Raw genomic sequence first — 12,618 nt, 5'->3', positions numbered from 1 at the left:
CCACTGCGCGTTGAGGTAGTCCTTGAGTTGGACAACCGCTTCGTCGCGGAGGTTGCGAATTAGGGAGTATTTAATCTTCTCTGCTCCGGCTGCCGTGTTTTTAGTCACGGTCCTGATCGCGGCGTATACTTCTTCCTTCGTTATTGGTCGGTCGAGGTGCGGGTTTTGCTCCCCTTTATACTATTCTTTATATCCCTGTGGCTTCTCCGTACCGTAGCACTTCTTTTTGAGCGCTGCGAGGATCTCTTCGTCCGTTCTATCGAATTGGTGAATTAATCTTTTTACGGCTTTGCCGCTTTCTGTTTTTGTCTTGGTTGGGTCCATGAGGGCCTTGAGTACGCGCCATGTTTTGGCAGTGCTGAGCGTGCCGTTCAGCGAGCTGCTGAATTGCTCCCCCCTTGCCTGGCCAGCTGTGCCTCGTACTCCTCCGCTTTTTATGTAATCTCCGCGATCTTCTTTTGCAGCGTCCTGTTTAGTTTCTGCCGCGTCCACCTTTTCGTGAGTGCGCGTCTTGCCTCCCATAGCTTGAGTAGCCGTGGGTCCACTTCCGGTTAGCTACTGTTCTGTCAATTCCCTGCGTATTTTGCTCCTGTATGTCTGAGTTGCGTGCTCCACTCCTCTATTGAGGTAATTTCTCCCTGTAGCTGTCTGCTATTGCTTCGGAAGGTGTCCCAGTCAGTGATGTGGTCTGTTCCTATCTTCTTTGTTTTCTGCCTCCAGCGTTACTTTTAGCACGTAGTAGTCGCTTCCTAGGTTTTCCAGCAGGTTCTCCCACTCGGCCTGCCGCGCTCCCCTAACAAAGGTTAAGCCTCGACAGTTGTCGGGGCCAACGCTGTTGCCTAGTCGCATTGGCTGAGTCTCGTCCATTATCAGGGTGCAGTTTGTATTTTCTGCTGCAACGCATATCACTTGCTCCTTTTTCTTTGCCTTTCTGGTAGCCCCAGCTAGGGTCCTTCGCATTGAAGTCGCCGGCTCTGAGGAGTGCGTGTGACTTTGCTAGGCTGCCCGCTTCAGCGAAAAGTTTGCTAAAATTGCCTTCGGGAAAAATGGCCCACATAGCAGTATAGCTATGCAGGGTGCTTGACCTAAGAATTCACAGAATTTTGGAAAATAGGATTTATGAGTTTGAAGAGCGCTTTTTTGGGCAATAGCATTTTCATTAATGTAGTAAATCAGAATACAGCGAAGACATGCTAAGTAGCAGGCGAGTTAACTAATGTTTAGTAGTTTAGCGCCTATTTTTGTTAGGCTCCTTAATTATTGAGAGACCTGTAGCTCACCGTAATTTTCATATCTGTTATATTTCGAAAACACTGTTACCCACAGCACTGTGTGCCGACAAATTTTGGCGCTTTTGACGAGTTGCGGGCACTGCAGAGAATGCTTTGCTTGCAAACGTCATGAAAGAGCATGTATTTTGTCTTCATGTACTCAAAATTTGCACGGCCCTAGCTTCGAGGGAAGCCACATTTTCAGGTTTGAGAATAACCTTAACGGTGCCACACGCATCATTCTTAACCGATGCATTTACAGCCATTGTCAATTTCAGCATTCTTCTATGGCTTATTCTTGGCTGCCTAATTTTTAGAGTTACTTGTTTGAAGCTCTTTTTTCCTTGGGTTTCATTTGCCCTCTAATATTTTGGCTTGCACTTAAGACATCTACGAACCGATCAACTTGATCTTGCCCAAAACAAGAATGCTTAACTAGAAGATATTTGCTCAGCTAGAGCAATCTGCATCGTGTAATGATTTTGCATCAACTATTCCTATTCCTCAAACCTCTGTGATCTACAGCAAGCTTATATAAAGGAGGAAGCCCTATCCCATTTACACCAATTCTTGCTGTACACCTCAACACATACACAGGTTGAGGGTGACAGTCTCAGTGGCATTACGGAGTTACTCTTTTCAATGCCTTCATGTATACGCAAATCTCGTGCAGTAATAAAAGCACTGATAAAACGATAATTCAACCTGCGAAGTCTTCTGCACATGCCAATTGATTTCAGTTCACACCACACGCTTAAATGGAGTAAAAACGTCACAATGTAACACCACTGAAACATTTCGTGCCTACGAATATTATCTCGGTAAATTCTCTCTTCCAACACAGAACAAGAACTCCGGTTAACGGCCCCTGGCGCAGGCATCATTACCGACCTTCAGAATAGGGTCACATTCATTTTAATTTCCGAGGCTGCTTTCGTTATTCGTGTGCAACGTAAAACATAACATTAAACGGAGGAGTTGTGTCCGCACTAGAGTTTTAATATGAAGTTTTATTTTCTGCTTGTTGAACTGTTTGCATGGTCAGGGGAGGAAGTGGGAAATCAGGACAGGCTGGCAGGATCTTTAATGTGCCGTAAACAAACACGTATTGCTGTTCTCCATCAATAGTCTTTATCCTGAGATGCACTGTTACGCGTTTAAATGACCGCAACTTCAAATTACGGCCCAGCATCCTCAGAACAGGCATCCAGTGAAACCAGTTTCACGAATCACTTTTGTAGCGATAGCTACGCTACGGTAGCACTTTGAGCCTTCAGCGCAGCGGCGCCGCCGACCTGTGGCTGCACCGCCACCCTGAGGCTACTCTGCCACCCCGTGGTTGCGCCGCCGCGCTCTCACTTGGTTAGTCCCGTGGTGCGAAGCAGCTGCCTGCGGCGCGGCGCCATGGCTGATCACGTGGTTCGTCACCTGGTTGGTCAAATGGCCAGTAACGTGGCGCAGAGTAGCTGCTGCTGTCGGCGGCACAGCTGTGCGCAAGCTCCGCGTGAAGTGGGACGAAGATGATGAAGGAGCGCCCAGTGAATTCAACTGAGCAAGTTTCATTCGGCCAGCTGTAGCTATCGTGTACCTCTCCAGGTTTAACCAGAGCTAAATCACCGTCAATTTTTCTACTATCAAAGAGGCCATTCGCATCATGGTCGTTTAATAATTTAGAATTTTATTTTGTCTTTACACAGTGTCTTATATATGTCGATGATAACGAAATAAATAAAAATCGTAATACAGGATAAAATGCCAGGCTAGCTCCTTGCCGTGCCCAGCTCTAGCAGCAGCCAAGGATGGTATTAAGACGTAGCTGACGTTTCACACGCCCCTGTCAGGTGCCCCACCGTCACTGCCAAGGAGTAATGAGCACCCCAGGAAGTGCAGCTCCTTGTCCTTAACCCAGCTCCCAGCAGCATGCTCAACACGCTGTCCACGGCTAAAACCACGCGGGGTCCTCTCAGCAGCCTCTCCCGGCGCCAAAGCACGTACGAAGTGCCGCCAGGTTGCCTGATGGCATCCTTCCTATTGGCAGATCCGCCCGAAGACAGCATGTTCCCATGGCCGAGATAGCTGGGAAAAATGAGTTGGCAACAGTGCCGTTTAGAAAGCGTTAGTTTTGGGGTACCAAGCAGAAAACCACTTCTTTACGAAGTCTTTTAAGTTTTTCGAGGGCTTCTGTAGCATTATTATTGGCAATTCAGACAGGATTCTTTTATTTTTTTCCATTTCTCTTTACTATCAATTTAAAAGTGGTAAGCAACACCTGAGTCCTTATACTGTTAGAGTAGCAAAGAAAAGGGACGAAAAATGTGTACTAGCAGCCGAAAAATTTCAGTGGAGAATCACACTTTAGTGCGCCGCTGTGGTCGTTACGAGCACAGAATGCAGAGGCGAAAAATAAACAATAGAATTAACGTGCAAAAGGAACTCAACAAATAAATACAATGACTCTGCGAGTATCTCGACGAACGGTTTATCACAACACAGTAAAGATCACATTGCGGTTGCTATCACATTTGATATGCTATACCGCGGCTTAAATGTAAAGAAATGATGTAAACTTAAAAGATCCCTGTAATTTCAGAACGTTAATATTATGTATAGTTTTCTTAATCTGCGGAGGCTAATGAAAGCCATAAGAATAGGTGTCTCAAAAATTCCGAGATCAAACCTGCCTGTTTTTAACTGAGTGGTCAAGAATCCTTGCGGTGGTACACTTCGTGTTGCAATTTATTGTTTTCTGCAAGATATTTGATGAAATTGAGGAAGTATTTTCAAGAGCACACTTTGCACTCGGAACTTTAGCAGACATAGTGATACTCTGGGATCCAATGCTGCCCAAGGTTAACATCAACGTGTCCGATTTTCTGCCCTGCCTTGCGGGTAACGTAGCAAAAAGTAAGTGGCGCCGTCCTCGCTTCCAGACTCAAGTTTAGCCTAGCATATTAAAAAAAGGGCATACGTGTAAGCTTTTCAGCGCTTCGACACTTTTGGCGAGGGCCTGATATTGCCAGTCGCTATGATTGCTGCACCGCACAGGATCATAACATATTTCCCCTCCAATTTACATTATTTCCCTGCAATCCAGACAGCCCATGGGATGCACCTATTTATTCTCCTTAGAACTCGCTGTGACGTTTTCAAATTATGGCCACATAGCAGTACTTAGTAAACATCTTGCAAGACCTCCCAGGTGTCACAAAATCGTCTTCTTTCTATAGTAGATATCCGAGGCCAGTTGTGATTCATGTTTTGTACGCATAAGCTCACAGATGGCCTGCCACGTATGCATGACATTAAATCAGCAATATTTTTCGCGAAAATAGTATTACGTGCGATAACCCGCGAGTGATCTACACGAACATCTTGCATGCTTCATAAATAGGCCACGTACTCGGCGCTACATCATCACTTCTGCCGGTGGCCCAGTTACAGCTTTATACAACATGCCTGGAGTGTTGTATGATTCTTTAAGGTAGGTCGTTGCATTCTGTGCTTCCTTACGTGCTAGTTTTTCTAATGAGTATTTAAGTGTGATGAAAGATTTTGTATATATACACAGTCAATATTGTGTTCCATGTTTCCTTGCACTTGTCTATGTATACATCGATCAAAGAAAGAGAAGCGAAGGAAATGTACTGTCTGGCCGCAATCAAACGCGAATATCAAATATGAGCAAAGAAAATGGTTTGCCTTTTTGCATTTGGCTGCTGTTTACAAGGGGTGTCATTCATATTTCTGGGTAAAGGTTGTACCAAAGTATACATTCATGCACCCGTTGGAAAGAGCTTCTCGCGGCGAAGTACGGCATATGCATGTTCGCCTCTCATTCCTACTTTTCTCTACAGAAAAAGTACAATTTCTAATTTCGGTTGTAGATTATTTCATTTGTAGAAAGACTGAATCAATAGAAGACGTCTCTCTGAACTCTCAGGAAGGCACGTTCTTGCTCCTGAGTCTACACAGCATGTCGTATAGGCCCGCATGGTTGCGCGCCACACAGACATTTAGGCCCGCCAGGGCCGGCAGTATTTCCGCCAGAAGGCGTGTAGATGGGCTACGACACTCGATCGAATGTAACCATTGTTGTATTTACAGATTTTTTTCCGGTTCACCAGTTGAAGTGGACCTCTATCCGTCTTAAAAAATTCTGGCATGTTTTCGGCCGTGAAATATTTACTGAAGTTATATTTGAATGATTTTAGGAGCGAGAATGGTTAATCTCACTGCGTGGAGACACAGCACAGGACAGCCTGACGGAAAGGAGTTTTAAAACTGAGCAATCTAAACTGAAAATACCACGGAGGGAAATATTCCTATGTACACCACCACACGGATACCCAAGATTCCAATCAAGCAAATTAATGAACTTCGTCTAAGCAGAAAGAAAGCGTGGCTGAAAATTATTTAAGGAGGAGGAAGGAAAACATTGTAAATAAAAGACTTTCTTGAGTTTCTTGAGATTATGGGTTGGGTCCTTATTCCACGGATCCACTCTCGTTAGCTTTCGTACGCACCTGTCGAATGAGTTCCAGGCAGTTATCCAGGTAATTTCTGGTAAACAGTCTCTACCACCGCTCAAAAGACGTGTTTTCATTGTCTAAGATTGTTTGTATTGGCCCCATATCACCACGAACTGTGGAAGAGTGTAGGGCAGGCCTAGCAATGTTGGATTTATGAAATGCAGACTATGCAGGTTATTTTCAGGAAGACAAAATACAGAGGCTTGTTTGCCGCCCTGAAAAAAATCCACATTAGGGCATCCTTAAGACTCGCCTTTAAGGGTAGAACGCAATAGCTTATCGGGTCCTGTTCGCACCGCCTACTCAACACTCACATAAATTCTTATATCACTATTAGCATACTCATAACCACTCACGTATGCATTAGTACATGCCTCTAAGACAGTTCACCAAGTTAAAGACCACAACGCACTCACTCGCTCCGCGCATATTCATTTTGAGCCAACGAGCCTTCGTAGCCTATGGGCAGCCCGCACGCATATCGCAGTCCGAAAGCCTTGGCTTCGATACCCACGAAAACCCAAGCTTACCCCGTTTTTTTTCTTTCAGCCCAGTTACATTCCTTTGGTTACAGAAACTTCTCTAAGAAATTTCGCGTCAATTCGAATATGCTTTGGTTTATTCGTGAATTTTATTAATTCTTTGTTTCCAGCGGAATTCTTCGCCACGGCAAACAATGCCTGCTTTTAATGCAACTCAAGACCCTTCACGCTGCCACGTTAAATAGTTTAAGCCCGACAGCTAGCGACAAAGCAGAAGAAATGACAGAAATGCGACAACAGTCGAGGTACACAGAGGACTAAGGCTAGGCTGAAAATAACCACAGCTGTTGTTCATGACTTTTGTGGTAAATAATTAGAGATGGTTACAAGAAATTAATTTAGACTATAAGCTCTCGCACAAATTAGGCGGAACTGTCGCAGAGCAGAGGCTCCCGAGTGTTATGTCTGCGGACTGTATTGTACTGTTAGCTAATAACGAGAAGGGCCTACAGACTCTGGTTAATACTTCTGAGAAATTTTATGCTTCATTTTTAGTGCTACTGAGGCAGTTTTGAGGATATTTGACGATCCCACAGATAGTACATGGCTATAAGATACGCAGGTCGGCGGAATAAAATTATCTCCTGGTTTGGGTTAAGGAATCAGAGTTGCGGAAAAGGACTAGTTAGCAAACCAGTACGCATGTAGGACACCAGTCGGAGACATACAGGTATAAATGACAGGTAAAGACGCAATAGACAAAAACTGGAATAATTCCATGGAAAAAAAAACCAGACTAGACCTTTATAGAAAATTTCAAGTACAGATCCGGAGGAAATCGTTTATGGCAACAGAAGAAGCAGCGCTCTACTCTTTGAAGCAATAACATATCATGATATTTTTTTGGCCATTGCTCTCTTAAGGAGGACAGTTGCATCCGTACTTTGCTATCGGCTAACTAATGGCTGCACCCAACGGGACCATTTGCTGCGCACTAACGTTTAACACCCTATGCGTTCTGTCTTAAGAAGTAACAGCTGTGGCCAATGCGTTGGTCACCGAGAGGATGCACGCCTTACCGCTTTTCATACGTTTCCTCTCCGAGCATAGCAGCGGCGGTAACGGTGGCAAAACGCATCGCAGAGCTTGTGCTGAAAATCCGCTTCCAATTGACTCTGCCTGTGGTCCGCATATTAGTGAAAGGTGGTGCATTGTACGACTCAGACACTGATTGGCAACTCATTCTATGATTTAAACCCTGAAAGTTGCGACTGCAGCCACAACTCGCGGTGTGCTGTGGCACTGGTTTCGAAATGAGATCCGCTGCTTTTAGGCTTTCTAGACAACAGCAGGCACTCTGTTTAGTGCTGTCAGAGATGCAACGCAAACCTGAAACTAGCATCCGGTGTAAGAGGGTAGTGCGGAACGATGAAAGAACAGCGAACAAGATCAGCACTTTTTTAGCGATAGCTGCAGTACGGTACCTTTCGAGCCTTCAGTGTGGCGGTACCGCCACCGCCACGTGGTCACATGGTTGGTTACGTGGTGCGGAGCAGCTGCCGGCGGCGCGGCGCTGTGGGTGGCCACGTGGTTCGGCAGGTTGTTGGTTACGTGACCAGCCATGTCGGCTGGCCACGTGGTGTGGAGCAGCTGCCGCTGCCGGCGGCGCGGCGCGCCGTCAAAACCAAGCTGCAACTGCTGTGCACATGGGCCATGTGAAGTGGGACGAAGATGAAGGAACGCCCAGCCAAACGGAGCGCCGAAAGACTGACTTTGCAATTCAGCTAAGCAAGTTCCGCTCGGCCAGCTGTAGCTATCGCGTCAATCTGGGTTTAACGAGAGCTAAACCACCGCCAATTTTTTTTTTCGGATCCCACACTCACAAGGAACTAGGCAGCAGCACCAGCTCGCTCTCAAGACGCTTGTCCGAGTTATCATTCAGCCGGAGGCAGCTGGTACGCCTGTGTTTCCAGCTGATAGGCCAGTCCTGATTGAAACCTTGCTGCCGTGCTGATAGCGACCAGGTGTGGTTCGAGCGCGGGTTCTCTGCTCCAGGCTCCGGTGAGCGGCTGAGAGTCGTAGGTGTTACCAACAACGAGACGAACCACGTGACCAGCCACGGCGCCGCGCCGCCGGCAGCTCCCCCGAACCACGTGACCACGTGGTGGAGGCGGCGCCGCCATGCCGTGGCTGCGTCGCCTAAAGCCCCTCACTAGACAAAAAGTAACTACGTTTGCTCCCTACTCTTCATAGGCCGGAGCTCCTTCTCTCGGCTCCTCCCGGGCGCCGACGGTGGCGGCACCTAAGCAAGGGGTGCTAGCAGACGCTCCCAACGTCGCCTTTTGGCTTGAGCAGACCGCGCGCCCGAATGAATTTTGTGTAGCGTTTTTTGCGTTAGCTTCGGTCGAAATAACATGATGACATGGAAGATCTAAAAATCTATTACTGAAATAACTGCCGCGACCAACGCTGCGTTGCTTTATCGAAGCTTTTTGTCCTGCGATCGCTTTCATTGCCGACCATACGTTGGAAGTGGCGTGCGCGAGCGAGTTCGCGGCACTATAGCGAATATACTCAGCGCGTTGGTGCTCCCAACGCTCGCGCTTTGGCGCGCAGTGGACCGCGCGCAGAAACGAATTTTGGTTACATTTTCTTCCCCTGACTTGGCCGCATGGCATGGGAGATACAACAATACCTTACCAAAATAACTGCCCCTACCCACGTTGCGCTGCTTTATCTGAAATTTCTTACTGCGATCGCTTTGATCGCGGTGCTCACGGTGGAAGCGGAGTGAGCGAGTGAGCTCGCGGCACTATAGTGAATGTCTCGCTGTAGTGCTTTTCAACCGGCGTGTTTTTCCCAATCTTATTAAGAACGAGGAATTTGACCGACATGCGACTAGATTTGCGGCCTAGGTTTTATTTGAATCGACGGTGGTTTAATGCTCCTATAGCATATTCTCTCAAAGGCGTGTTCGCTGGTGCAACGGGCTGCGCTTTTCAGTGTGTAGATATGATTACTCGTCTCAATTTTAATTCTATTAGTGCAGGAAAGCTTGGAGATTATTTTGGAGTTAATAAACCTCGGACACCTCGCAGGCTACCGTTAAATATATCCGTCTGACGGTAGCCACGTAATGTTTGTTTGTAAATGGGCGAATACGATGCCCTATAGTTGCGCACAGTAACACAGTTGGGATCAGAGCTTTTGTATAGGGTTAATAGTTTGGGTTGATTAACAGCAACCAAAAAAGACATTTAAACGCTGTATCATGAATAGCTACACCAACGCATGAGTCATTCGAATGCTGCTTGTTTACGTGATTATCATCTTCGGTCAGCATATCCAATAATGGCTTGTAAGAGAACATTGCCATCCCTCTTGTAACCTCTACGCCTAACGCGCAGTAGCCTGGACTGCCGCAGTTAATTAATCGCTTTCGGTTGAAGTAGCGTTCAAAAGAAAAACAACTAAAATGCTGTGAAATCAAAACTCGAATTTACTCAGCTTTCCCTAAAGCAAACACGTTGGTTCGTTTTAAAGTTGCTTGAAGTGAAAATTGAAAAAACACGGAGAAAATGGGAGAAAATAAAGTGGGGTAAGTCTCCCGTATTTCTGCTGAAATATTGTCAATGCCTCGAAATCAAACCTTTATAACCTCACCAGCTTTAAGCAACTATCCTTTCGGACAGTTACGAGAATTGTTTTTGAAAGGTTTGTTATGGTAACAAGCAAACACGTGATTACAAAGTAGTACGTCGTGTGGTGTTAGGTTTCGAGCATTCCCATTCCTGGGTGTTGGACACATTCGATGCACAAAAAGGCTTGCGTTCAGCATCCGGCCTTAATTTCTTTATACTGTAATTCCGAAGGACATGGCTCTCAAATTGGTCTTCGGTGAAGTGATCCTAAGACGAATAAAGTAAGATTTTGTATCACACAACCTTACGAGGAACAATACAAAGCACGAAAAATATGTAGACAGCGCGATCTTTGATAACATGAAAAACATGTACAAGTGTTAGCACAGTAGCAGGCCCCACAAAAGCCCGTTGCCAAAGACGGACGTTGGAAATCGTCAGGATCAGTGCGCGCACACCTGCGTTGGTGATTCATTTGACAACATCTATCCCCGTTACAAAGTTCCTCGCAGCGTGACGTTTGCGCGAATTCTCGGCAGTGACGACGGCCTTGAATCGGAAATATCTACAACTATGTTTAACGGAGGTCCTCGTTTGCATTCTCAGTTGTGATCCTCGCAGATATCGAGTGTTCAAGCGTAAGTTGCGTTACTGTGCACAGTAACGAAGGTTTTTGTATGAACCCAGCCTGACAAATACGCTGAGCAATGCGTGCAACATGAAAGCTAGACCTGAATCACGAGCAGCATGAACAGCGGAGGCTTTAACCGCGATAACCACCCCCTTGGCGTCGAGTTCATGAGCGACGGAGTCCAACTGCAACAAAACATATACGTCCAGTGATGCGCCCAACATGAAAGATAGACCTGTACTGCGAGTCTCATGAAGAGCATAGCCTCAAACAGCGAAAACCGCCCTTTCATTCTTGAACACCTAAGCGACGGAGTCCATCTGTAACGACACAAGCACGGCAAGCAATGCGCGTAACATCAAAGCTAGACCTGTATTGCGAGCATCATATTCAGCGGGTATCAAACAGTGACAAGCGCCTCTTTGGTTTGTGGCTCGTAAGCGAAGGAGTCTAACTGCGAGAAAAATCCCTGCAGCAATGGAAGCTAGACCTCCAACGCGAGCAACGTAAACATGGGGGCTACAACAATATGAAGCGTAACTATCGAGTCGAGCCTCCGAACGAGTCTGACTGCAACCACGTCGACACGCCACGATATACGCACATCATCAAAGCTGCACCTGCAGAATCTAGCAGAGCTGGCACGGTGGGCATAAGACAGCAAGAAGCACAACCTTCGTAGCCTACGAGCGAGCAAGTCCATCTACAACTATGCCAAACAGCATTTACTGCGAAGAGAGACTGCAGTCGCTCGCGCTTCGCACCAAATCACCAAAAAAAAAAAACGACTGACAACTGAAGAAGGGCCACTCACCCCACAAGGTCGTGGATCCAGCACATTGTCAATGCGTTCCTGGCCGATCTTACGAAGTCAAACCTTTCGGCGAGAGCATTGCTTTTTCTTCGGTTCTTGCATGCATACGCGCAAAAGAATCTCGACGTCGCCGCAACGCGTAGACGCAGTTAAAGATGAAAAAACACTTCCCACAAAAAACGTTGCACAGAAAGAAAACGAAGCACAATTCCTCCCGTGACAATGGCGACGGTTGCGCTGTGGAGCAAGAAAGCGCGCGCTAACACATGACACGGGCACCTCGGCCAATGGGAGGCTCGATTATCCGGCGGAGCAAGGAGAGGAGGTTAGACGGAAAGTTCAAAGCTTCGCTTTAATTTTGCTTCATTGTGGGGCTTTAGCGCCGCCACCGCCACGGCGCTGGCACGCTGAAGGCTCGAAATGTTACCGTCATGTCGCTATGGCTACAAAAGGACCCCGCAGGTGGTCTGTTTCCAGAATAAATAGAACTTGCTGAAAGGAACATGATTTATGCTTAGCAAAGTTAAAATAAATACTCTAGGTTGAGCCATAGAGCGGCGAACAATATGTCGGTGGTTTCACCCATCAGCAGCATAACACTCTGAAGCATCCAGTATACAATGCAAAAGAACTGAAGTTGGGCTAGTTGGTATAGATTCATCTTGAAATAATCGTAGCTGCACGAAAAAAACGGGGACGAAATAGACACACAAACGCCGACTGCCCACTGCCCGTCCTTATTGCCTCCCAGAGCTCAATTTATTTTCGCTAGAGGGCATAAATAGCCAGCCCAATAAATGATTTGCAGCCAGGGCATTTTGATTATTAGTCCATCTGCTTGACACCCCATCAAGGGATGCTTTATGCGAGGCTGCCTAATTAGTTTTATCTACGTCATGCTATCACTGTTTTTTTTAAGTTCAAGAATTTTATCAAATCCTCTGTAGTGTTTTCGAGAGTTCATTTTTGTGCAGCCCATTAAGTTTGAAGGTAAATAGAATGCTTCTCCGGCCTGCGGTGCATCAGGTGCTAAAGAAGAGGACTTGCAGTAAGTGCTGAGACAAGACCAAGCAAGCAGTTATACGGAATTGCATACGTGTTGCCGCGAAAGCGTCAGAGGACCTCGTGAAACCAGGCAGCATCGTAAATCGCCTCCAGATTGATGGAAGTTCAGCAACGAAAAGCACGGTCACTAGGACATGATTAGCCGTTGTCGATTAAAAACTTGAAATGCTCTGGAACCGAATCAT

At 46.5% G+C, this 12,618-nt stretch overlaps 1 long non-coding RNA gene across 1 annotated transcript; it reads right to left on the bottom strand.

Moving 5' to 3' along the window:
* Positions 1-2,928: 2,928 nt before the first annotated feature.
* Positions 2,929-11,611, bottom strand: LOC144101579 (uncharacterized). The gene is made up of 2 exons (XR_013308017.1): positions 11,369-11,611; positions 2,929-3,347 (listed from the first exon to the last, which is right to left on the bottom strand). It is a non-coding gene; the product is annotated as an uncharacterized LOC144101579 (long non-coding RNA).
* Between the last annotated feature and the right edge of the window lie 1,007 nt (positions 11,612-12,618).

Source organism: Amblyomma americanum, chromosome 1 (assembly GCF_052857255.1).
Source record: "Amblyomma americanum isolate KBUSLIRL-KWMA chromosome 1, ASM5285725v1, whole genome shotgun sequence".
Taxonomy (NCBI): Eukaryota; Metazoa; Arthropoda; class Arachnida; order Ixodida; family Ixodidae; genus Amblyomma; species Amblyomma americanum.
Note: the sequence above shows the minus strand (reverse complement) of the source record. Positions and strands in the feature narration are given on the sequence as shown.